The 24,772-nt window shown below is 40.7% G+C and overlaps 1 long non-coding RNA gene across 1 annotated transcript; it reads left to right on the forward strand.

Annotated features, from left to right (window-relative positions):
- The first annotated feature begins 18,395 nt into the window (after window positions 1–18,395).
- On the forward strand, window positions 18,396–20,386 carry LOC131493115 (uncharacterized). Its single transcript, XR_009252469.1, has 2 exons — window positions 18,396–18,498; window positions 20,226–20,386. It is a non-coding gene; the product is annotated as an uncharacterized LOC131493115 (long non-coding RNA).
- The last annotated feature ends 4,386 nt before the right edge of the window (window positions 20,387–24,772 follow it).

Genomic DNA, 24,772 nt, shown 5'->3' on the forward strand with positions numbered 1-24,772 from the left:
TAAGACTTTGTAAATGACCACCACCTTCACCTTCTCACAGCTTTTCCTTTGCAGTCTCATAGGGGGTCATGCATATGCAGAGTAGGGCTGACTTAGAGTGAGTTCTATGGAGCCCTTCAATGCCTTTCTCCAGAACAGACTTTCCCAAGCCCTCTCAGATTCCTCAAATACCTCTAATCTAGTAAAGGGTTTTCGAAGCTCCTGTCAAGATTTTTGTTGGCTTTGTGTTTTGCTAGGGCAGAGTACTTACTCCCATAATATCAGGGGCACTGTCCATACACACTCATGCCCAACAGTTTGTGAGGGGAGTGAGAGATCCAGAGAGCAGAGGGCAGGCTAACTGACCCGGGCAGGGAGGACAGGCTGGAAGGAACTACATTCAGAAATGAGGGTTCAGAGGGGTCTACCTTATCTGAGTGGACTTCTGTGAAACCTGGTGCAGCCAGGAGATATTTTGAGGCACCAACATTGAAAGGGAGGTAGAAAGGATTCTTTCCTTAAGGAAGGTGGGAAGAAGGGAGCTGAAGAAAAAATAAGAGTTCCAAATGGAAGGATTAAAGGACCCAAAGGCAAAAGAACAGCTTTCTGCCGTAGTCACATATATGTGACCTGTTGCAGGGCAAACACTATATTTGTACAGTGGCTACATTTTCTAATCTCTTCTAGAGTATAGTGGTCAGCATCCTTCATATTATTAAGGGATACTGGAGCCCTGGGAAGGGGGAAGAATTCTGATAACACCCTCATAATTAATTATGTTACTTAGTCACTCAAGAATGTTTAATTAGGGTACTTAGTGACTCAGTAGATCTGCAGGCCAATCCTGAGCACTTATGCAATGCAAGGCGCCCTGCGAAGGCACTGAGGCATCTGAATACATCCAGTCTTCAGGATTTGTGCCTGGAGGAAGCAGCTGCTGGTCCCATTTCCCACTGGTGACTGTGAATTACACTCACTGGGGGCAAGGTGTTGTGGGCAGTGGAGGAAGAAACAGCTGGGAGTCAGGGAGTCTGCCTTTTGTGAAGTCTCAGCAATCCGCAGGCCATGTGGCTTGAATTAAGTTCCTGTCTCTGGTGACCAGTCTGGTATATACAGTATATACATAAATCTGGATACACATCAAGCTAGATCTTTCCCTCCCAGTGCTGACGTTCCCAGATTCTGTGGTACTATGCTTAGAAAGTCAACAATATGAAGAGAACATTGATCCACATTGTTTGGATAATCTTCAGGAAAAATCACAAGTTCCCTGAAAACTTCAACAGCCTTGGAATGAATGACATTCCCCCCCAACACCTGCCCCAACACGATTTGGAATCCTAGATACAATTGTTTGGGACAGGAAATTACCAAAGCTTTCTGAACTTCTACCTATAACAAAGACATAGAGGGGAACATATAACAGAAGTCCCTTAAAAGCTCTCTTTTGTTTATAAATTGTCCTTTTGTGTCCCAAATGCAGCCAAAGAAAGCTGGAATTGGATTGCAGACGTGGGCAACTGTTTGTAACTGAATGTGACCTGGAAATCTTTCCCTGAGGGAAGTTGATTGAAGGATCCCTTCACCCATGGCTTCTTCAGGAAATTTCCTGGGGCTTGACTAAGAGTCAGAGGCTGGTTTTAGCTTCTGCCCCTCTCCAGGCAAGTGGTACCATTCTGGTGTCATGAACTAATTAAGTGATTGACACCACCTCTCTTCAGGATGTGGCAAGAGCCGCACTAGCAATTTTTAGCATTTTTTTAGGTCCAATGTTTTTGATGTACTTGTCCCCACTTCATTATGGTGTACCATACAAATAATCAGTACACATGTTGTCCCAGAAAATATAGGTCTCCTGACTGTTGGCCAGATCCAGGGCCGATAGCAAAAGGCCTCATTTGTTTCATGGCAGCAGACCCACAAAGCAGCCTACACTGCTCCAGTCTGCCTTCCTTTATGTGTCTCTGTACCCTGATTATCCCCTTGAGTGAAATCATCACCCATTTCCCTTATCTGTCCCTCTAGTCCCTGGGTTTAGAATAGTGGCATTCATGTAGCTGACCAGGAATAATTTGTCCCACTTGATTATCCCAGAGATGAGATCATTTATACCCTTCTTTAAGAAATAAAAGCCTTCAAAACTTAATAAAAGTGCACAGTAATCAAAACAGCATGGTACTGGCATAAAGATAGACATATAAACCAATAGAATAGAAAAAAACAACCCAGAAATAAAGCCTTGTGTGTATGGTCAAATAATTTTCTACAAGTGTTGAGACCATTCAATAGGGAACGGTCTTTTCTACAAATGGTGCTAGGAAGACTGGATATTCACATGAAAAAGAGTGAAGTTGGGCCCTTACTTTATACTATAAATAAAAAATAACTCAAAATGGGCTAAGACCAAAATGTAATAGTTAAAACTATAAAACTCTGAGAAGAAAACATAAAGGAAAAGCATTATAATATTGGGTTTTGATACTAAAAGCAGAGGCAATAAAAGAAAAGAACTACATAAATTGAACTTAATCAAAATTAAAAACTTCTGTGTATCATAGGGCACTGTCAACAGAGTGAATGGCAACCAATAGAATAGGAAAAAATATTTCAAAGCATGTATCTGATAAGGGATTGATACCAAAATATATTAAAAACTCTTATATATCAACAGCAACAATAAAAACAAGCAATCCAATTTAAAAATTGCAATTGTACAATATGAAAATTTTAAAAAGAAAATGTAGGGGCACCTGCATGGATCAATTGGTTAAATGTCTGACTCTTGATTTCAGCTCAGGTCATGATCTCACAGTTTGTAGGATCAAGCTCATGTCAGGCTCTGTGCAGACAGTGAGAAGCCTGCTTGGGATTTTCTCTCCCCACCTCTCTGTCTGCCTGTACCCCATTTGCGTTCTCTCTCTCTCAAAAATAAATAGACAAACATTAAAAAATGAAAATGTAAAAAAAATACTGTATGTCATTCCATTACTCAATACTTTTTAAAATTCTTCAGTTCATACTGAATAAAATTCAAACTTCAAGATGACCTTTCCTCCTTCATCTGCCACTTCTCTCAGTATATAATCATCCACAGGCAGTTAACAAATGTCTGTGTGATTTATGTCTCAGACTTTACATTTCCTTTTTTAAAAATAAAAACATTTTTTTCCCATCACTGTGTTAAGAAATTCACTTATAGGGGCGCCTGGGTGGCTCAGTTGGTTAAGTGTCCAACTTCAGCTCAGGTCATGATCTCACAGTCCATGAGTTCGAGCCCCGCGTCGGGCTCTGTGCTGACAGTTCAGAGCCTGGAGCCTGCTTCAGATTCTGTGTCTCCCTCTCTCTCTGCCCCTCCCCTGCTCATGGTCTGTCTCTCTCTGACTCAAAAATAAATAAAGACATCAAAAAAAAAAAAAAGAAAAGAAAAGAAAAGAAAAGAAATTCACTTATATATGCCTTAAAAAATTCCCTAACTTCTCCCTAGGGAAGCAGCACCTGTAAGTATCTTTCCAGAATAAAATTTATGTGTATTGAGGCAATTCTTCATCTCTCTTTTTCTTTGTTTCTTTTCTTTCTTTCTTTCTTTCTTTCTTTCTTTCTTTCTTTCTTCTTTCTTTCTTCTTCCCTCCCTTCCCTTCCCCTCCCCTCCCCTCTCCTTCCCTCTCCTTTCTTTCCCTTTCCTTCCTTTCCATTTCCTTCCTTTCTTAGAAAGAAGACTTGTATGTTTTAAGAATCTGTACCCAGGTTAGATGGGGTGAGGGATTGAAAGACTGTTAGTGTTCATCTCTAATAACTGATGCAGGCAAGCTGGTTCAAGGACCCAGAGCGGGGTTGGGGCAGGGCAGGGGAGGGGGATCCCACAGGACCAGGCAACAGGGTCCTTGGCTTCATACAAGATGGAAATCAAATAGAACCAGAAAGACATGAAGACAGAGTCTATTGAAAATAGAGAGAGAGATACTTCGGGAAGATGGCAGCATAGGAGGACACTGGGCTCACCATGCGTCCTGCTGAACACTTAGATTCCACCTACACCTGCCTAAATAACCCATAAAACCACCAGAGGATTAGCAGAATGGAGTCTCTGGAGCCAAGCGCAGACGAGAGGCCCACGGAAGAGGGTAGGAAGGGCGGCGAGGCAGTGCGTGCTCCACGGATTGGCGGGAGGGAGCCGGGGCAGAGGGGCAGCCTGCTGGCCAAGCAGAACCCCTGAGTCTGGCTGGAAAAAGCCGAGGGGCCGGACGGAGAGTGTTCTGACAGCAAGCGCGACTTAGCATCTGGGAGGTCATAAGTTAACAGCTCTGCTCGGAAAGCGGGAAGGATGGAGGACAAAGGGAGGGAGAGCTGCTGAGCCCCCGGACAACAGAGCTCAGTTTGGTGGGGAACAAAGGTGCTCGCCAGTGCCATCTCCCTTGCCCATCCTCCAGCCAAAATCCCAAAGGGAACCAGTTCCTGCCAGGGAACTTGCTTGCGCCGCGCAAACACCCAACTCTGTGCTTCTGCGGAGCCAAACCTCCGGCAGCAGATCTGACTCCCTCCCGCTGCCACAGGGCCCCTCCTGAAGTGGATCATCTAAGGAGAAGCGAGCTAAGCCTGCCCCTCCTGCCCCCATGCACCTTGCCTACCCACCCCAGCTAATATGCCAGATCCCCAGCAACATAAGCCTGGCAGTGTGCAAGTAGCCCAGACAGGTCAGGCCACCCCACAGTGAATCCCGCCCCTAGGAGAGGGGAAGAGAAGGCACACACCAGTCTGACTGTGGCCCCAGCAGTGGGCTGGGGACAGACATCAGGTCGGACTGCGGCCCCGCCCACCAACTCCAGTTACACACCACAGCACAGGGGAAGTGCCCTGCAGGTCCTCACTACTCCAGGGACTATCCAAAATGACCAAACGGAAGAATTCCCCTCAGAAGAATCTCCAGGAAATAACAACAGCTAATGAACTGATCAAAAAGGATTTAAATAATATAACAGAAAGTGAATTTAGAATAATAGTCATAAAATTAATCACTGGGCTTGAAAACAGTATAGAGGACAGCAGAGAATCTCTTGCTACAGAGATCAAGGGACTAAGGAACAGTCACAAGGAGCTAAAAAATGCTTTAAACGAAATGCAAAACAAAATGGAAATGGTGACGGCTCGGATTGAAGAGGCAGAGGAGAGAATAGGTGAATAGAAGATAAAGTTATGGAAAAAGAGGAAGCTGAGAAAAAGAGAGATAAAAAAATCCAGGAGTATGAGGGGAAAATTAGAGAACTAAGTGATACACTAAAAAGAAATAATATACGCATAATTGGTATCCCAGAGGAGGAAGAGAGAGGGAAAGGTACTGAAGGGGTACTTGAAGAAATAATAGCTGAGAACTTCCCTGAACTGGGGAAGGAAAAAGGCATTGAAATCCAAGAGGCACAGAGAACTCCCTTCAGACATAACTTGAATCAATCTTCTGCATGACATATCATAGTGAAACTGGCAAAATACAAGGATAAAGAGAAAATTCTGAAAGCAGCAGGGGATAAACGTGCCCTCACATATAAAGGGAGACCTATAAGACTCGTGACTGATCTCTCTTTTGAAACTTGGCAGGCCAGAAAGGCTTGGCACGGTATCTTCAGTGTGCTAAACAGAAAAAATATGCAGCCGAGAATCCTTTATCCAGCAAGTCTGTCATTTAGAATAGAAGGAGAGATAAAGGTCTTCCCAAACAAACAAAAACTGAAGGAATTTGTCACCACTAAACCAGCCCTACAAGAGATCCTAAGGGGGATCCTGTGAGACAAAGTACCAGAGACATCACTACAAGCATAAAACATACAGACATCACAATGACTCTAAACCCGTATCTTTCTACAATAAAACTGAATGTAAATGGATTAAATGTGCCAACCAAAAGACATAGGGTATCAGAATGGATAAAAAAACAAGACCCATCTATTTTCTGTCTGCAAGAGACTCATTTTAGATCTGAGGACACCTTTAGATTGAGAGGGGAATTAAAAGCAAAAATGAATTACTGGGACCTTATGAAGATAAAAAGCTCCTGCACAGCAAAGGAAACAACCAACAAAACTAAAAGGCAACCAACGGAATGGGAAAAGATATTTGCAAATGACATATCAGACAAAGGGCTAGTATCCAAAATCTATAAAGAGCTCACCAAACTCCACACCCAAAAAACAAATAACCCAGTGAAGAAATGGGCAGAAAACATGAATAAACACTTCTCTAAAGAAGACATCCGGATGGCCAATAGGCACATGAAAAGATGCTCAACGTCGCTTCTTATCAGGGAAATACAAATCAAAACCACACTCAGATATCACCTCACGCCAGTCAGAGTGGCCAAAATGAACAAATCAGGAGACTATAGATGCTAGAGAGGGTGTGGAGAAACGGGAACCCTCTTGCACTGTTGGTGGGAATGCAAATTGGTGCAGCCGCTCTGGAAAGCAGTGTGGAGGTTCCTCAGAAAATTAAAAATAGACCTACCCTATGACCCAGCAATAGCACTGCTAGGAATTTACCCAAGGGATACAGGAGTACTGATGCATAGGGGCACTTGTACCTCAATGTTTATAGCAGCACTCTCAACAATAGCCAAATTATGGAAAGAGTCTAAATGTCCATCAACTGATGAATGGATAAAGAAATTGTGGTTTATAGGGGCGCCTGGGTGGCGCAGTCGGTTGGGCGTCCGACTTCAGCCAGGTCACGATCTCGCGGTCCGTGAGTTTGAGCCCCGCGTCAGGCTCTGGGCTGATGGCTCAGAGCCTGGAGCCTGTTTCCGATTCTGTGTCTCCCTCTCTCTCTGCCCCTCCCCCATTCATGCTATGTCTCTCTCTGTCCCAAAAATAAATAAAAAACGTTGAAAAAAAAAAAATTTTAAAAAAAAAGAAATTGTGGTTTATAGACACAATGGAATACTATGTGGCAATGAGAAAGAATGAAATATGGCCTTTTGTAGCAACGTGGATGGAAGTGGAGAGTGTGATGCTAAGTGAAATAAGCCATACAGAGAAGACAGATACCATATGGTTTCACTCTTATGTGGATCCTAAGAAACTTAACAGAAACCCATGGGGGAGGGGAAGGAAAAAAAAAAAGAGGTTAGAGTGGGAGAGAGCCAAAGCATAAGAGACTGCTAAAAACTGAGAACAAACTGAGGGTTGATGGGGGGTGGGAGGGAGGGGAGGGTGGGTGATGGGTATTGAGGAGGGCACCTTTTGGGATGAGCACTGGGTGTTGTATGGAAACCAATTTGACAATAAATTTCATATATTGAAAAAAAAAAAAAAAAGAAAATAGAGAGAGAGACCAGACACAGACAGACCATCTGGAAGACTTGGATAAGAAAGGAGCATGAGTCTCACCTTTGTTCAGGGTCTGGGGGTTTTTACTGAGGACAATGGTTTGGTGTACATGTCTTCTCAAGCACCCAGGAACTGGTTAGAACAAGGACAAGTTCAAGTGTCCATCATAAGTCATTTATTCCTTGAAGCCAGGAGTCTGGGCAACAAGTTGTCTAGTGCCAATGGTTTAGATATTATCTATTTTTCTGGAAGACTCCAAAGATAGCATTAACTCTTTGTCCCTTTCAAGGAGGACATACATTAAGGCAATTGTAGAGTCAGTGGGGGTGCAGGCCCTAGCAAGAATAGAAGCAGGAAAAGAAGCAAAAGGAAAATTTTGTTTTTCTTTCATGGGATCCCTTTGGTTTCACTGTCTCATGACTAGGAACTCAATTCAAGATGAAAGAAAGAGAGAAAAGAGGAAGGTCATTCAAAGCAAGAAGAGAGTGTGCAAAACCACGGGAATGTACTAGCAGTTCAGCATTGCTGGAAATGCACACTGCTGTCTGCTGTTGGGGTAGGGTGGGAGTGAGGAAGCTGGGAGAGGGATGGAACTGGGGGTGAGCCTTGTCAGAAAGTGGACAGCAAAGTGCCTGTGAAGTACAACCAGGAATTCTTGTGTGTACTTACAGACGGCAAGCGCACAAGCAAATGCCCCCATGAGATGGCTCCAGCAACAGTTGGGAAGATGGAGAAAAGAGGTGAAACTCAGGAAGGGAAATCAGCAACCATCCAGACAAGAAGCAAGTGCCTGGGAGGGAGGCAACAATGTGGCTGACTCAAAGGCAGGTGGACTCAGTGTAGGTGGTCGAATGGACAGGCCTAGAAACTGACCACATGTGGGAGACTGAAGCACAGGCTGGGTGGTAGGCAGTTAGATAGTTGTGCGAGGCCTGGGTCCCACAGAGACAGGGGCAGGAGGGTGAATGTGTTAAGAGAGACATCTGTGAACTGCAATTAGGCATATCTTGCCCCGAGGGCCAAGGGGAATTCTAATACAGAAACCACAGGATGCACAGGCACAAAAAGAAAAAAAAAGTGCAATTATCATCGTGGTTTGCCCATCCTCACTTTCATCCGAACTTCTTAGAGGATGCTAGGTAATAAAACTAAAGAATTTTGGGCAGGTGCACCATGATAAGAAAGGGTATGGGGAAAGTCAGAGACCTGTCCTGGCAGCTCTCCACAAAAACCCAGATCAAACCAGATGGACCCAAGATGGTGGATGCTATCACAGGAAACCTCTAACCAAATTAGGAAGAAAAGGAGGGAAACCCTGCCTCTTCCCACCCAACAAGTAATGACTATTCCACCCCCTAGTAATATTCTACCCCCTAGTTAATAAAAACCCTGGTACCAATTCTGTTCTGGGCAGTTGAGTCTCTCTCAAGCTTCCTGCTCACCTCTCTTGCGACTGTACTCAATAAACTCTGCTTGCTTGTGCCTTCCAGGTCTGTCACCTGAATTCTTTCTGATGAGAAGACAAAGGATGCATGCCCTGTCATTCCAGGTGGTGATATCTGCTGGAGTGTTTTCTAGATCTGCAGCTTAATAATCATCCTGCACTGAGATGGGGAAACAAGGTAGAGTTTTGGGAGGTTGACTGGGAAGATATATTTAGGCAATGAAGTCCCATCTCTTGGCTTATTCTACCAAACTCACCTGGATAAAACTTACTCTGAAGCAATATCATTCTGCCCCATCCCCCCATAAGTACTTTTATTACAGTGCTATAGAAAAAAAAAAAAAAGGCTAACATCTCTAATCTCTGGATAGCTTATGCAGATTATATATTTTTTTTCTAAGAAAGCACCAGTCTCTTAAAATTACATTAGCATTACTTATGGCAATCACCAGTGAAAGAAAACCTGATTCCAGTCTTCAAAGACCCAGGAGTCACTTCTCTGGACACATACTGACCAAGTCCTGGCCGTGTTTCTCTATAAGGCCAATTGTCAGTGGACAACACCTCTAACTTTAGTATCTCTAGATATCTTTAGTATCACCCCTAAATTTAGCTTCTTCCATTGGTATCACTATTGTGTCTTTATTTTTCTTTCTAATAGCACCTTTGTTGAATGTCACATTTTTTCCTGTCTTTGCAGCTCACCTCTTTCCCCTGGGCCAGTTTTCCATTTTTACATAACTAAACTGCCTTCCTCATCAGGATTTGGATCAGCAATATATTATTGTTTAATGGAGCAGTCTTTCTCTGCTCAGGGCTCCCTGACACTTTTCACTTCACCCCTTACCCTTGGAGACATTCTTGTTGGCTGCTGAATGAAGGAGTCCTCCTCCTCATACAGATGTTTCATAGGATTTGCTACAGATTAATTCTTCCCTTTCAGCTGCAACTTGTCAGAGATCAAGAATGAACAAAGAGAAACATTAAAGAATAAGAGATAGACCCTCATTGGCTTTGTCTGGCATTCACTCCTTTCACTAGGCCAAATTCCCTGACACCGTTGTGACATTGGCATTGTAGTATACTGGTGGAAAGCTGAGAGCTGTAACATACGCTGAGGCCACACACAGCTAGTGATGTCTGCTTGGAGCTGGAATGGAGTGAGCCCTCCTGTTAATTTGTGAATGAGGGAATACATGCTAATTCTTCCTTTGCAAGCTTGTTGCAAGCTTCATGTGTGCAAGGGAACCTAGTAAGGTTTGACCATCTGGCATTCCAGAGAATACATTCTCATTAGAAAGGACAATTTCCTCTTGTTCAGTGGAACAAATACATGGGCTCCAGTCCCAGCCTCTCATTCTCTCCCTATTTAATAATTTTATTATTATCCTTATTATTTTTATTCATTAAGTCCTTATTAAGACCACTGATGTGAAATATCATCCAGTCACCCACCCAGGCCTAGAAAATGTGCTGGGGAGTCATTGTCTAACAATGGATGTGTTCCCCATTTCTGAAGTTTTCCCAAACCACTTGCCATCTACCTATCCAAACATAATGATTGCTTTTCTAATATCCTGTGGCCTTCTGGTCCCTCTCTGGATCTTTACTGCAGTTCCTGGGACCACTAATTATTCTCTTCTTCAACTCTATTCCAGCACACTGTACCTGACATAGTCCTGGGACCATGAACATTTGCACTTGTAATAATATGTCCACCTCCAGCTTATAATTGTGATGAAATTTAAATTTAATTCAATTTATATTATTATTAATAAATTTATGTGGAATTAAATTTATACTCAATTATAATCGTTACCATATTACATATTATAAATAAACTTTTTAATAAATTTAATTATAATTAAATAGTTTCAAAACAAAGGTGGTGCATACTCAAAATTCATCTTTTTCTCATGATTTCACTGCATCTGACTATTTTCTATGCTCTGTGGAAATACATATAATGGTGTTTTGTATGCCTGTCTTCCTAACTCTTGGTTCATTGACATTACTTTAGCAGCTTAAAATCAGCCATGGGATTCTTTATACCAGTGAAATTGACAAATCACACAAAGTAAGTCTTGGTTTATTGTTTCATTGTCTTTTTAAACCAGGGATCACCAAACTAAGACAGTGGTTTAAATCTGGCTTGCAAGCTAAGGATGTGTTTTGCGTTTTTAAAAGGTTATAAACTAAAAACAGAGAACATGCTACCCAGACTCACTCTCAATAGATTAGATAGATAGATAGATAGATAGATAGATAGATAGATAAGAGATAATCTCTCTGTTTTTGTAAATAAAATTTAATTGGAGCACAGCCAGGCCATTTAACTATGTATTGTCTATGGCTACTTTCAATGCCAGAGCCACATGGCAAAGCTAAGTAATTAGAACAAAGACTGCCTGAGCTGCAAAGCCTAAAATATTATGCTTTAATACTTTATGGTAAAAGTTTGATGACTCTTGTCTAGACAAAAAAAAAAAAAAAAAAAAACCCATAGAGAAAGGTTAATAATGCAGATTAAATTTCAAAATATGTTGAGTCCGTAGCTGTTCCATTACAAATAGCACAAAAATCTAGAAAACGTTCTTTCACTATCAAAAAAAAATCATTATCTGAATCAGCAGATAATTCTGACTCACTCAGGTCATTGACAAATGAGCAAGGTGCTGACATGTTTTCATTTTTTACTTTTGCATCCTTCTTGTTAATGTAAACACAAATAACCCACACCGCAGGAGAGCTACGTTTGTCTGTCAGTTACAACCATAGGTTGGCTGTGCCTACGAGTTTGGCAAAAACCAACAATGCATTCTGTGCGAATCAATTTGCTGTATGGAATTTATAGTACAGAGTACTGTATGTTTTATTATTTGTAAATTTTGTGGCAGCTTGGCTTCAGTAAAATATATAGTAAACATATGTACATTGTGTGTATTTATGGACGTACAGACACACATACATGCACAGATGCACACACACAGCTGGGCTCCTCTCAAGATGACCTGTGAAAAAATGAGAGGTTTCTTCAGGAAGAATGCACAGAAAGTCAAAGAAGATGCAAGTATCCCAAACAGACCTGGTAACAACACCTCCATCATTAAAAGGGGAGAAGTGGTTACTTAAATTAAATGCTTGTTTTCTTTTGAGATAATGAAAGTGCAAACGTACCTGTAGAAAATAATGTAGAAAAAGCTTAGATACCCTTTATTCTATTTCCTCTAGTGGTAATATCTTGCAAAACTGTAGTACAATATCAACCAGAATATGAGCATTGATATAGTCAAGATATAGAGCCTTTCTATCAAGACAAAGATCCACTTTGTTCCCCTTTATAACTATACCCACTTATCTGTGATCCCCATTCCCTCCTCTAACCCCTGGCACCCACTAGTTCTACATTTCTACAATGTTTTCATTTCAAAAATGTTCTGTAGACAGACTCATACAATGGGTAACTTTTGAGGGCTGGCTTTTATGACTTGGTAGAATTCTCTGGAGTTTCATCAAGGTTGCTGTGTGTATCAGTTCTTTTTCTATTACTGAGCAGCATTCTACAGTGTCCTTAACCATCCACCCACAAAAGGACCTCTGGATTGTTTTTAGATATTATGAGTAAGATAACTATGACCATTTGTGTACATAATTTTGTGTGAATATAAGTTTTCATTTTTCTGGCTTGACGGACAAAAAGTACAACTGCTGGGTCATGTGGTGGTTGCCTGACTGGATTTACTAAGAAACCGCCATGCTGTGTTGCAGAGTGGCTGTGACATTGTACTCACTGGCAAAGTATGAGCAGTCCAATTTGCCTACCATCCTTGGAGCCTTCCGTGTAGTCATTATTTATTTATTTATTTATTTATTTCATTTTAGCCACTCTGGTCAGCATGCCATAGTATCTCATTTGTGGCTAATGAGTAATGATGTTCAGTCATATTTAACATCTGTATAACTCCTTTTGGTAAAATGTGTCTTCATGCATTTGTCCGTATTCTAGATGGACTGGTTTATTTTTGTCATACGTTTTGTTTGTTTTTGTTTTGTTTTGTTTTTAATTTTTTTAATGTTTATTTATTTTTGAGAGAGAGAGAGAGAGAAACAGAGCATGAGCAAGGGAGGGACAGAGAGAGAGTGAGACACAGAATACAAAGCAGGCTCCAGACTCTGAGCTGTCAGCACAGAGGCCGATGTGGGGCTCAAGCCCACAAACTGTGATATCCTGACCTGAACCGAAGTTGGATGCTTAACTGACTGAGCCAGCCAGGCCCTCCATATGTTTTGTTTTTATGGCAGAGGTATGAGAATGTTAGATATTCAAGATATTAGTAGTTAGTCAGATCTATATGGCTGCAAATTTTTTCTGCCAGTTTAAAGCTTGTTTTTTCATTCTCTTCACAGAATTTTTCTCAGGGAAAATATTTTTAATTTTTATGATATCATATTTATCAATTTCTGTTTGTTTTCCATGTTTTTGGACATCATTCTAAGAAGCCTTTTTCCTAGACATGCTTCTATTTGTTTTATGTTTTTTAAAGTTTATTTATTTATTTTTGAGAGTGAGAGAAGGGGAAGAGACAGAGAGAGAGAGAGGGAGAATCCCAACAAGGCTCCACACTGTCAGCACAGAGTCCAACATAGGGCTTAATTTCACGATCTGTGAGATCATGACCCGAGCCAAAACCAAGAGTTGGACACTTACCCAACTGAACTACCCAGATACCCCTATGTTTTACATTTCAATTTTGACTCATTTTGAGTTAATTTTTAGATAAAGTAAGAATTGCTAACATTTTGCTGATGATTTTATGTAAAAATTCATGAGAGATATTGGTCTGTTGTTATCTTTTTTTTGTAATCTTTATCTGGTTTTGTTTTCAGGGTAATGCTAGTTTCATAAAATAAATGGGAAATTGTCCCCTTCTCTATTTTCTGGAAAAGATAGTAATGAAATCAGCGTTAATTCTTTAAATGTTGGGTAAAATTTGACAATGAAACCACCTGGGTCTAGAAATTTTTTGGGGGAGGCTTTAAATTACAAATTCAGGACATCTGGATGTCCTGACTCGATTAAGTGCCCAATTCTTGATTTCAGCTCAGGTCATGATCTCATGGTTCATGGGATGGAGCCCCGTGTCAGGCTTTGTGCTCACAGCACCATGGAGCCTTCTTGGGATTCTCTCTCTCCCTGTCTCTCTGTTTCTCTCTCTCTCTCAAAATAAGTAAATAAACCAAAAAATTTTCTTCTAAAAAATTACAAATTCAAATTCTTTAATGAATAAAATACTACTAGAGATCTCACCTTCATTTTGTTTGATTTTTGGTCTATGTCTTCTAAGTTGTCAAATTTATGAGTGTAAAGTGGTTCACAGTGTTTCCTAATTACCTCCTTGCAGACTGAGGGATTTATCGTGATATCCCCTGGGTCCCTTATTTCATCCCTGATATTGGTGATTTGTGTCTTCCTTTTTTTTTTTTTTTTTTACTTTTGCCAGTCTTGTTAGGGTTTTATCAATTTTATTGATTTTTTTGAAGAAGAACCAACTTGATTTATTTACACTGTTTTTTAGTCTATCACTTTGTACAGTTTTCTTAGTGGTTACCCAAGGTAATACAATATATTCACATAACTTATCAGAGACCTGGCATCGATGTCTTTCCACTTCAAGTGAACTGTAGAAAACTTACTTTCTGTGAAGTTTCTTTACCCTCTTCAGTTACTGAAATATAATTTTCTCAAGTATTCCCTCTTCATTTATTGCACGCCACATGGTTTTATGAGTTTGCTCCAACCATCAAATATAATTTAATAAAATCATGATAAAGATAGTCTATTATATTTACTCCACATGCATCTATTATAAAGTTCTTTCCAAAGTTCCAAGTGGCCTACTGTTAGTGCTTTCCTTTTGTTTAGGGAACTTCCCCTAACATTTCTTTCCAGGCAGGTATGCTAACAACTAATTTTCCTAGTCTTCCCTCATTTAAGAATGTGCTTATTTTCCATTTATTCCTGAAAGATACTTTTGGATCTCATGATTGCCAATTATTTTCCTTTAGTGCCTGAAAAATGTCCCATTTCCTACTGGCCTCCCGTGTGGGGTGAGAAATCCACTGTTATTCAAATCGGCATTCCCCGCCCACCCCATAAGGATGTGTCTTTCTGTTCTTGGTACTCTCAAGATTTTGTCTTCGGCTTTAGATTACCCAAGTTTAATTATGATGTCCTTTGGGCAGAAATTCTTTGAATTTATCCTTTTTGGTAGTGTGTTCAGCTTCTTGAATCTGTAGGTTTTTTGTCTTTTACCATTTTTGAAATTTTCTGCCCCTATGTTTTTGAATATTTTTTCAGCCCTAATCTTTCCTCACCTTCTTGAAGTCCAATGATACAGATGTTGGATATTTTGATATTCTCCCACAGGTCCCAGAGGCTCTGTTCAATTTTGTCACTCTGTTTTCTCCATATCATCTAGTTTAGGAAGATTCTATTGATTTGTCCTAAAGTTTGCTGATTCTATCCTGTATTACCTCCACTCTACCATTGAGCCCACCCCCTGAGGGGTGTTTGTATGCTTGTTTGTATCTTTGTTTTGTGAGTGAGAGGTTATTTACTTTTTGGATCTATAATTTCTATTGGTCTATTTTTATAACTTTTTTCTTTGCTGAGACTTTCTAATTTTTCATGTGTTTCAAGGAAATTCATAATCACTTGTTCATGCAGTTTTATGATGGCTGCTTTAAAATACTTGTCAAGGGGCACCTGGGTGGCTCAGTCAGTTGAGTGTCCAACTTTGGCTCAGGTCATGATCTCACGGTTCATGAGTTGAGCCCTGTGTTGGGCTCTGTGCTTACAGCTCAGAGCCTGGAACCTGCTTCCGATTCTGTGTCTCCCCCTAGCTCTCTGCCCCTCCCCCACACGCGCTGTCTCTTTCTGCCTCTCAAAAATAAAGAAAACTAATAAAAAAATTAAAATACTTGTCAAGAAATTCCAACCTCTGATTCATATCAGTACTTGTCTGTGGATGATTTTTCTGGCTCTTGGTATGAATTACTTATGGTTATGGTCTGGACATTTTGGATATTATGTTACAAAACTCTGTATTCTATTGAATCTTCTGTATTCAATAGGCAGTCTTCCTGTTGCTGTTGAATGATGTCTGCATGGTTGTATATTCTTAGCTGCCCACAGGGTCCTTGTGGCATGGGGGGGGGGGGGCAAGAACAGCGAGAGTGAAGACTAGTGATTACCAACCTCACATCACATCATCTGGTTAAGTCTCATGGCTGCTGAGTGGGAGAGCCATTTCTGCTCACTGATGGACCCCACTAGAATTGTCATTGTCATAGAATATAGAACAGAGAACAATCAGAACTCTACCTCCTCCGATTGTGTGGGGAATGAATCACCACTCAGCCTCACCAGCACTTCTCTGTATGGAAATCAAATCACAGCCACTGCTATTGCCACAAAAGGGATAAAAGATCAGCAATCTGCTCAACCTCACTGGCAATATCCAGAGCGAACACTGGAGCAAGTCCCCTGCTTCCAGGAGTGATGGCAAGGTGATATGGAAGATCAACTTTCTACTCATCCCCGATGAGTCTTCCAGGGCTGAAGAGTATGATTTTCTCATTAGTGTTTGGTGTAAAGTATTTTCAAAAAACTTTTCTGGTGGTAGGCCATCCTGTCTTGTTCTTTGGCTGAGGGAAACAGACTTTTTTTCGCAGCTACATTTTTTTTTTTCTGTGTTTATTGGTGGTTCTAGATCTGAGGCTTCTGCCAGCACTCTGTGGTATACAGGAGGCAATAAAAAGACCCAAGGAACTCACCACTATGTTGTCCCTCAGGTTCTAAGAAAAGTCCCAAAGTAACCTACTTTATTCTTTCTACATTTTAGGGACTCTCCATGCTGAATTATTGTGTTATGTCTAGGGTTTGTTTTTGTTTTTGTTCTTTTAGTTATAAGGGAGAGTAACTTGGAGATATGGATGATGCCATCTTGGTATAACCAAAAGACCGTAAGACATAACTTTTTAAAGTAATCTCTACACCCCACATGGGGCTTGAACTAATGGCCCCAAGATCAAGGTCACATGCTCTTCTGACTGAGCTAGTCAAGTGTCCTGAGATGTAATCTTTCAGAGAAATACTTTTACTCTCAGGTGACTATACCTTTCACACAGTTCCATGGATAAATGCCTAAGGAATTGCTGCTTTGCTAAACACTCTATCAAAACTTGAGACCATTCCAACAACAGAGCACAACAAAAAAAGAACAGATACATTTTTCCCTCCAGCTATTCCAACAAGCTCCGAAAGAGTTCATGTCCAGGGCAGCCCTTGATGTCCAGCAGGGCACTGCTGGATCCCAGCAATGTGGAGTATAGATTGATGGAGAGTGAAACCTCACCCAAGCCCTGGATTTAACCAGTAAAATCAAGAGTTTGGGGGAGCATATATCTCCCCTGAAACATTAAGACATCCATAATACAGAAGTTCTTAAAAGTTGAAGGGTCTGGGGCGCCTGGGTGGCGCAGTCGGTTAAGCGTCCGACTTCAGCCAGGTCACGATCTCACGGTCCGTGAGTTCGAGCCCCGCGTCAGGCTCTGGGCTGATGGCTCGGAGCCTGGAGCCTGTTTCCGATTCTGTGTCTCCCTCTCTCTCTGCCCCTCCCCCGTTCATGCTCTGTCTCTCTCTGTCCCAAAAATAAATAAAAAATGTTGAAAAAAAAAAAGTTGAAGGGTCTGTGTTAACCATGACTATTTATTCTAAAAGGTTGCTGAAGACTGGAGAAGTTTATAACATGTAATTTGTATTTTATAAATTTTTTTTCAACGTTTTTTATTTATTTTTGGGACAGAGAGAGACAGAGCATGAATGGGGGAGGGGCAGAAAGAGAGGGAGACACAGAATCGGAAACAGGCTCCAGGCTCCGAGCCATCAGCCCAGAGCCTGACGCGAGGCTCGAACTCACGGACCGTGAGATCGTGACCTGGCTGAAGTCGGACGCTTAACCGACTGCGCCACCCAGGCGCCCCTGTAATTTGTATTTTAATATTCAATATCCTTCATTAAATATAATACTTGTTATCATTCTCTTCATAACTCAGCATATAGGCACAGATCCAATTTCCCATCTATATCACAGTCATTAGCTGAATGTAAGTTTCTGACTAGTGCCTCAAAGTGACATTTTTTGAATTCTGAGTGAAACATAATACAGTGAAACATCCTTATGTAGAGATTGTAGAAGATATTTTCATTTATCTGACTTCATAACTCCCAAATGCTGGGCTGCTTCATTGTGGCAATATAATATGCTGGTGTCAAGTATTTCATGATGGTTTATATGGACCAGTTAGAATATTGTGTTTTCTAATCTCCATTTATAAACTTATCTTCCCTACTTTCCTATCCAAATTCTCTGTTCTTATTAAGCTCATATACTCACAGCCTTCCACACATAATTAGTATGGAATATTGTGTTTGTTTGTTTTAAGTCACATCAATATTTCTAGTCCCATATGTTGTCCTAGAGCCTTGCCACCATCCATCAATCCCTCCCCCCCACCCCTTGAACCACAGCAGATTGTGAACACCTTGATGAATAGAATGTAACAGAAGTGACACTACAAGACTTCCAAGGCTAGGTCATAAAAGTTGACATGGCTTACCCCTGGCTCTCTCAGGATGCCTTCTTTTGGAAGTCAGTCACTATGTGGTGAGAAGGTACAGATTATATGGAAAGACCATGAGTAGGTATTCTGGGCAGAAGCACTAGCTGAAATTTTAGCCTATAGACAATATTAATCATTAGACATTTGAGTAAGTGAGTTTTACGATGATTCAAGCTCCCAGGCTCTGAGACTTTCAACTGAGATCCTAGATATCATGAAGCAGAAGCAAGCCATTGTTGATATGCTGTCTGAAATCCTGACCTAGAAAGTCTGTGAGCATGGTAAATGGTTGTCATACCACTAAATTTTGGAGTAATTTGTTAGGTATCAATGGGAATTCTATCATTTCCTTACATCCTCTGAAAACTGGAACATCATTTTCTAAAATATGTTTCAAAGGAAATGCATAGATTCCACCTTACTTTTCAGTGGTGAACTAGCATGCAAATAGCAGGCAATACTAACCTCCATGACATAGATATATAATTAGAAGCATGTCTCAAAGTGTCCCAAAGATTTGATTTGATTTGATTTGATTTATTTTATTTTTATTTATTTATTTTTTTAATATTTGGCTAGAAATGTTTTTTTTTTGTGTTTTGTTTTTTGTTTTTCATTTTTTTTCTTACTTTTATTTTGAGAGATACAGAGACACCTTGAGTAGGGGAGGGGAAAAAGGAGGGAGAGAGAGAGAGTGAATCCCAAGCAGGCTCTGTACTGCCAGCTCAGAGACAGGGTGGGGCTTGAACTCCCCAAACTGTGAGATCATGACCTGAGCCAAAATCAAGAGTCGAACTCAGCTGACTGAGCCACCCCGGTGCCCCAAAGTGTCCCAAAGATTTTAGAACATGGAAACTTCATCCCCACATCTAATCCTAATACTTAATATAATATAATATAATATAATATAATATTATTATATATACTTAAATATGTGATACTGATATATTATATTTAATAAAATGTACTTTGGGAAACTCTTTTGAGAATAGCTGCAGTCCAGCCTCTCTCCTCTTCCAAGGAGAGGAAACTCTGGTGAAGGGCAAAATGGAGTCCTTAGAGATGACAGCTTGGCAGTAGATATTTGTGTGAAAGAATTTTAATAGGTTGTAAATTGACCTTGACTGAGACGTATTGGCTTTTAAGCCTGTATTTGACTGCTGTCTCTTACTTGTTTCCATCTTCCATATTTCCAGTGTGCTCCTTCTTGGGATTTGTCCCTACACACTGGTCTTAAGAGCCATAGAGAGGAGAGTGAAGCAGGAAGACACTTAGAAAAGAAGACATTTTCATGAGGTACATTAACCCTCAAATTTCATACCTACTCAGCCCAGTTAATCTTTGGAGAGAGAAGACAGAATTAGTGGTAAATATCTATGTAGTAATCAAAGGGAGCCTGGGTGACTTAGTCAGTTGGGCGTCCGACTTCAGCTCAGGTCATGATCTCCTGGCTCATGGTTTCGAGCTCTGCATGAGGCTCTGTGCTGACAGCTCTGAGCCTGGAACCTGCTTCAGATTCTGTGTCTCCCTCTCTCTCTGTCCCTCCCCCACTTGCACTCTGTCTCTTGTTCTCCTTCAAAAACAAATAAACATTAAAAACATTTTTTTAAGATCTATGTAGTAATTAAGAGAGTGCCTTTACCAGGAGTATCCTCTGAGCTATATTTCCCTCATCAGAAATATCTTTGTGTGTGTGTTGGGTTGGCGGGGGGGGGGGGGGAGTTGTGGGGGGAGGTGTCAATGAAGGAGAAGATACATGGAATATATGGGAGAAGAGGAAAATGATATGATTACTAACTTCCCAGGTTTGTCCTGGTAGCAGAAAAATCAGAAGTCTTCCTTTATGGCAACTGTTTTCCATGGTGACAACCAACATACTTGTTCCACTTTCCCATCTTCTCTTGCCTGGAGCATCTTCAATATTTTCCACTCATCAGCATCTGCAATAAAACAAAGCCCTGTCATATCATAAAGCCTTAATTTCTGGTGGGTTCTGGACATAGATAAATGAGTAAATCTTAGTTCCCATCTTTGCTGATGAGGACGATTTCAAGGAGTGTGCTAGATCATTTACAGAAATGGCCTCAATTGTCACCTCTTTGCAATACGATTTGCACCAAATCTTGAGTTTTGAGCAAAAGCAATGTAGCAGCAGTGGCACCATGGCATTACTAAACCTGCACCTCAAGAGGTCTCATAAGCTTTTGCTCTTGCTCTTGGAACTCTGCCAATTGCCATAGTCATAAGCCCAGGCTAGCAGGTTGAATTTGAGGGAGACATGTGGCCCACTTCTTCTGTCCCCCAACCAACAGCCATGTAAGAAAGGCCATCCTGAATCAGTCAGACCCCAAGTTGCACACAAACTGACTGCAGACACATGAGGGAGCCCAGCTGAAGTCAGCCAAACCTAGCTCAGTGCAGCAGAATGATTCAGCTGACTCTTAGATTCATGGTCAATAATAAATGATTGTTGTTTTGAGCCACTGAGTTTTGAGATGGTGTTTTAAGCAGCAAAAGCTAACTGATCCAGGGAGATAGAAGTTTAAACAAATCAGGTAAGTGAAGTTTTAGAGGTAAGCCCAGGATTCTCGAATAGTACAAAGGAGCATGACCAAGCAGTCCTATGGGGATTAGGCATGGCTTAAAGGATAACTCGTGAGGAAACATTAGGAACTAACTAGACAGTGAGTATATCATCTATAGGCTGAATGTAGGAACAAAAACACACAGGTAAGCAAGAAGTGCCAAATGTGTGTAAAAATTGCAAGCAATATGGCGCTTTAAATATGCTGAGTCGTCAAGAAATATGTTAGAAAAGAAAACAGGGTCTCACCTTGTTAAGAAGCTTATACTTCTAGTCCAATCACCCTTCAAAACCCGAATCAGTCTCTCCACTTCTTGAGATTGTTCTGACTGCTCTCTATGCATAGCTGGTATGTCCTGGCTTTCTGTAACATTCCTTGTCTTTGTCTTTCACTGGGCACCCACTCAGCCCAGGGGAAGTATTTAGTGCCCATACTTATAAATATGTCAGCTGTGAGACAGCTCTCTTGTCCCAAGATTCCAGACTTGTTTTCATCTAATATCTCTGTTTCATGTCTGTAACAATGTCAGTTAATGAAAAGGATGATAATTTGCCTCAACAAACATTTGTTGATCATCAATTATTTGTAAGACAGTGTGTTCTCTGCTTTCCATTCACATGACATGGGATAAATTAGATAAGAAGACTAATCCCTAGGGCTTTCAAGTCTGGAGCTTCAGCTGCTCATCTGAATAAAGCTGAGTGCCAAAAACAAACTGAAGCAACCATATATCCCAGGAAGAGGGAAGCCACAATACTATGGAGACCGACCTGTACCACCAGCTTTACATCAACAGTCCTAGGTTTCGATTCTGGTTTTGTCACTTGCTGGTACTTTAACCTTGGAAAGATTTTTGGTGCCCATGGCCTTTATTGAAGAGTAATATTATTGATTTTATTTAATTTTAATTAATTTCAATCAAAATAGCCACATATGACTAATGGCTACCATATTGGACAGTACAACTCTAGAATCTTACTGTCCTGGATTCAAATCCAGTCTATCAAACTTAGTAACTTTGTGATTTGGGGAAAATTAAACTTGCTGAGTCTTGGTTTCTCAATCTGTAAAATAATTAGAAAAATATTTAATGAGCCTATAATGATAGGCTGAAATGAGATTTGTGGATTTAGCAGTTGATACAAGGAGCATTCGATAATGTGAATTATTATCTTATGACTTCATGATTTAAAATATTCATAAGTTTACAAGGACATTGTGAGGTCATCGTCCTCCAAGAAAAAAAAAATAGTGAGATGAGTAAAATGGGTTTTATTTATCAATTCTGTGTTAGGGACAAGGTGCAGGAAGCTAAAGGCCTTACCTGAAGGGAAGGGGTAAATGTCCATCAATCACTGGGTGCTAGGTAGTTTGCAACAATCAGGGTTACAAAATATACATGCAATGCACACCCTGTTCTCAAGCTGCTTAGTGTCCAATGGCAAGGTGAAAATGACACTTGGAAAAAAGAAGAAATCAATGTTCTGTTAGGTAGTGTGGCTCTGATTGCACTGTAGTAATGGTACAGCGACAACCACACAGCTTGGAGGTCTTGGATAGGATCCAACCACTCAACAGATGCTTAGGAACTGGACCAGGCCCTTAACATTTAACAACATTTAAATGCTCACACCAATCCTTTAAGAGTACTACTATTGTGGGTATTCTACAAATGAGCAAACCAAGAATTTGAGAGATAAAATAATTTGATCTAGGACATTATGAAGTCTGGGATTTGATTTTGTCCAACTTACTAGCTTGTAAGTAAGCCTACTACTGTTTAATGAATCCTGACAGGAGGCACAAGACTCCTGGATCAGAGACCAAGAACATAATTATGCACAGCATAGCAAGCGCCACAGTTTACTTTGGTTCCCCTCACCACCACCCTCAAGTTCTACCAAGGGCTCAGATGGATGCTGTTCATGCAGTGGGTTTGTATCACAGTTGAAAAACGTTGGGACTCGAAAATCTGCGATTTTACAGCAAGCAGTAAGTAAACCTGCTCTTTGTCTCCAAAATAGACATAATCTTGTCCCTCAAGGCTGTTCACTGTAAACAACCCTGGGAACTGCTTCAGTGGAGAGCGGTGAGAGTTTTGAATCTTTGTCTTGCCCAGATAGGAGGTTTTAGAGAGACTCAGGGCCTCTGGCTGACTGCTTCTCCCAAAGATCCCAAGAAGTGATGGATGTTCTTTGGCTTTAAATTCCCATTCGTTCCATAACATGATACTGTTAGCCATATAGACAAGCTCAACAACCCTGCCCTCTGATCCTCATTGGAGGGCTATTGACATCGTTCAGTGCTGGTGAAATGTACATTGTCATGATTAGTTTAAAGGAAGCTTTATCTTTTCCCCGGTCTGTAAACAACCTACGGGTATTATTTCTAATACTCATAAAAATATTTTAATAAATTATTGCCCTTATTTTTATATCAGATACAGATGAAATAGCTTAAGTGTCCTGCCTGAGCTGACCCAGAAGCTGTACGTTCAGCGTAGCATATATCAGTTTATTTTTCTCTCCTTCCTTCTTCTATCTCTTTCCCTTCCTTATTATAGTAACCCCCAGCTTTCTCTCAAAGAAGAAGGTAGTCCTTCATTGTTGTTAATGTTCACAACTTAAACCTTGACCTGACTCATATCCTATCTTGAGGATATCCTACCACTGAACCTGATGATGCTGCGCCCAGAAACAGCTGACATCTCTCAGCTTCCCTTTTTTATCTTTTTGTGGGTGCAAGACAAGTTGTGTGGCAAACCAGCAGTTTAAAACAAAAATGTCTGCTAAAAGAACAAGGAAAATAAATCATTCTAGGTGAAACTCAGCTAAAATTGAGCAATTTTTATAGCATTTAGAGGATTCTTCATTCCCGTTAAACAGAGTGTAAATGATCAAACAGGTGATGGATTTCTTGGAGAGAAAAGTCATTATATGGTTCTAAAAACATAAAAAAATCGTATTATGTGCCATAAAGTACAAAAGGATATCTTTCTCAGTCCTCACTCTCTGCAAATAGCATTTTCAGATGCCTTCTACTGGGGCTTCCAAGTTATTTTACCAAATCCAGGTAGAACTCTTCTCTTCCGCTTCCCACATGAGTCACAAATTAGCACCCAGGCCATTATAGCATATGGTGTGGGGGGCAGGGTGCCCAGGCAGGTCCTTTTGAGAACCAGGGTATAACTGGACAGAACCATAACACATGGTTCTATCTGCTTTAAATATTTTACAGAAAATAACACACAGGGTGTATGGAAGGCCTGGATATTAATTAGAACTCTTTAGAATAATATTCTAATTGCTTTTGAAATGAGGAGAGGGAGCACCCGGGTGGCTCAATCGGTTAAGCGTCCGACTTCTGCTCAGGTGATGATCTCACGGTCTGTGAGTACGAGCCCCACGTCGGGCTCTGTGCTGACAGCTCAGAGCCTGGAGCTTGCTTCGGATTCTGTGTCTCCCTCTCTCTCTGACCCTCCACCGTTCATGCTCTGTCTCTCTCTGTCTCAAAAATAAAAATAAACAATAAAAAAAATTGAAATGAGGAGATATGTCAGGAACTTTCTAAAAAAATACAAAGTTTCCTGATTCAGATTTCACTAGTAAGTTGAGTCATTAAACCTCTCCATCAATGAGGGAGAACAGTTGTCTGCCTTCTATTTAGGTTGAGTCTTTAAAGCAAAGACATTATACTCTTTTTTTTTTAAATACTTAATCTGAATTTATAAGATTTAGGGTATTGCTTTGTCTCAGCTGTTAGATTAT

The sequence above is a fragment of the Neofelis nebulosa genome, chromosome 2, assembly GCF_028018385.1.
Source record: "Neofelis nebulosa isolate mNeoNeb1 chromosome 2, mNeoNeb1.pri, whole genome shotgun sequence".
NCBI classification, from domain to species: Eukaryota; Metazoa; Chordata; class Mammalia; order Carnivora; family Felidae; genus Neofelis; species Neofelis nebulosa.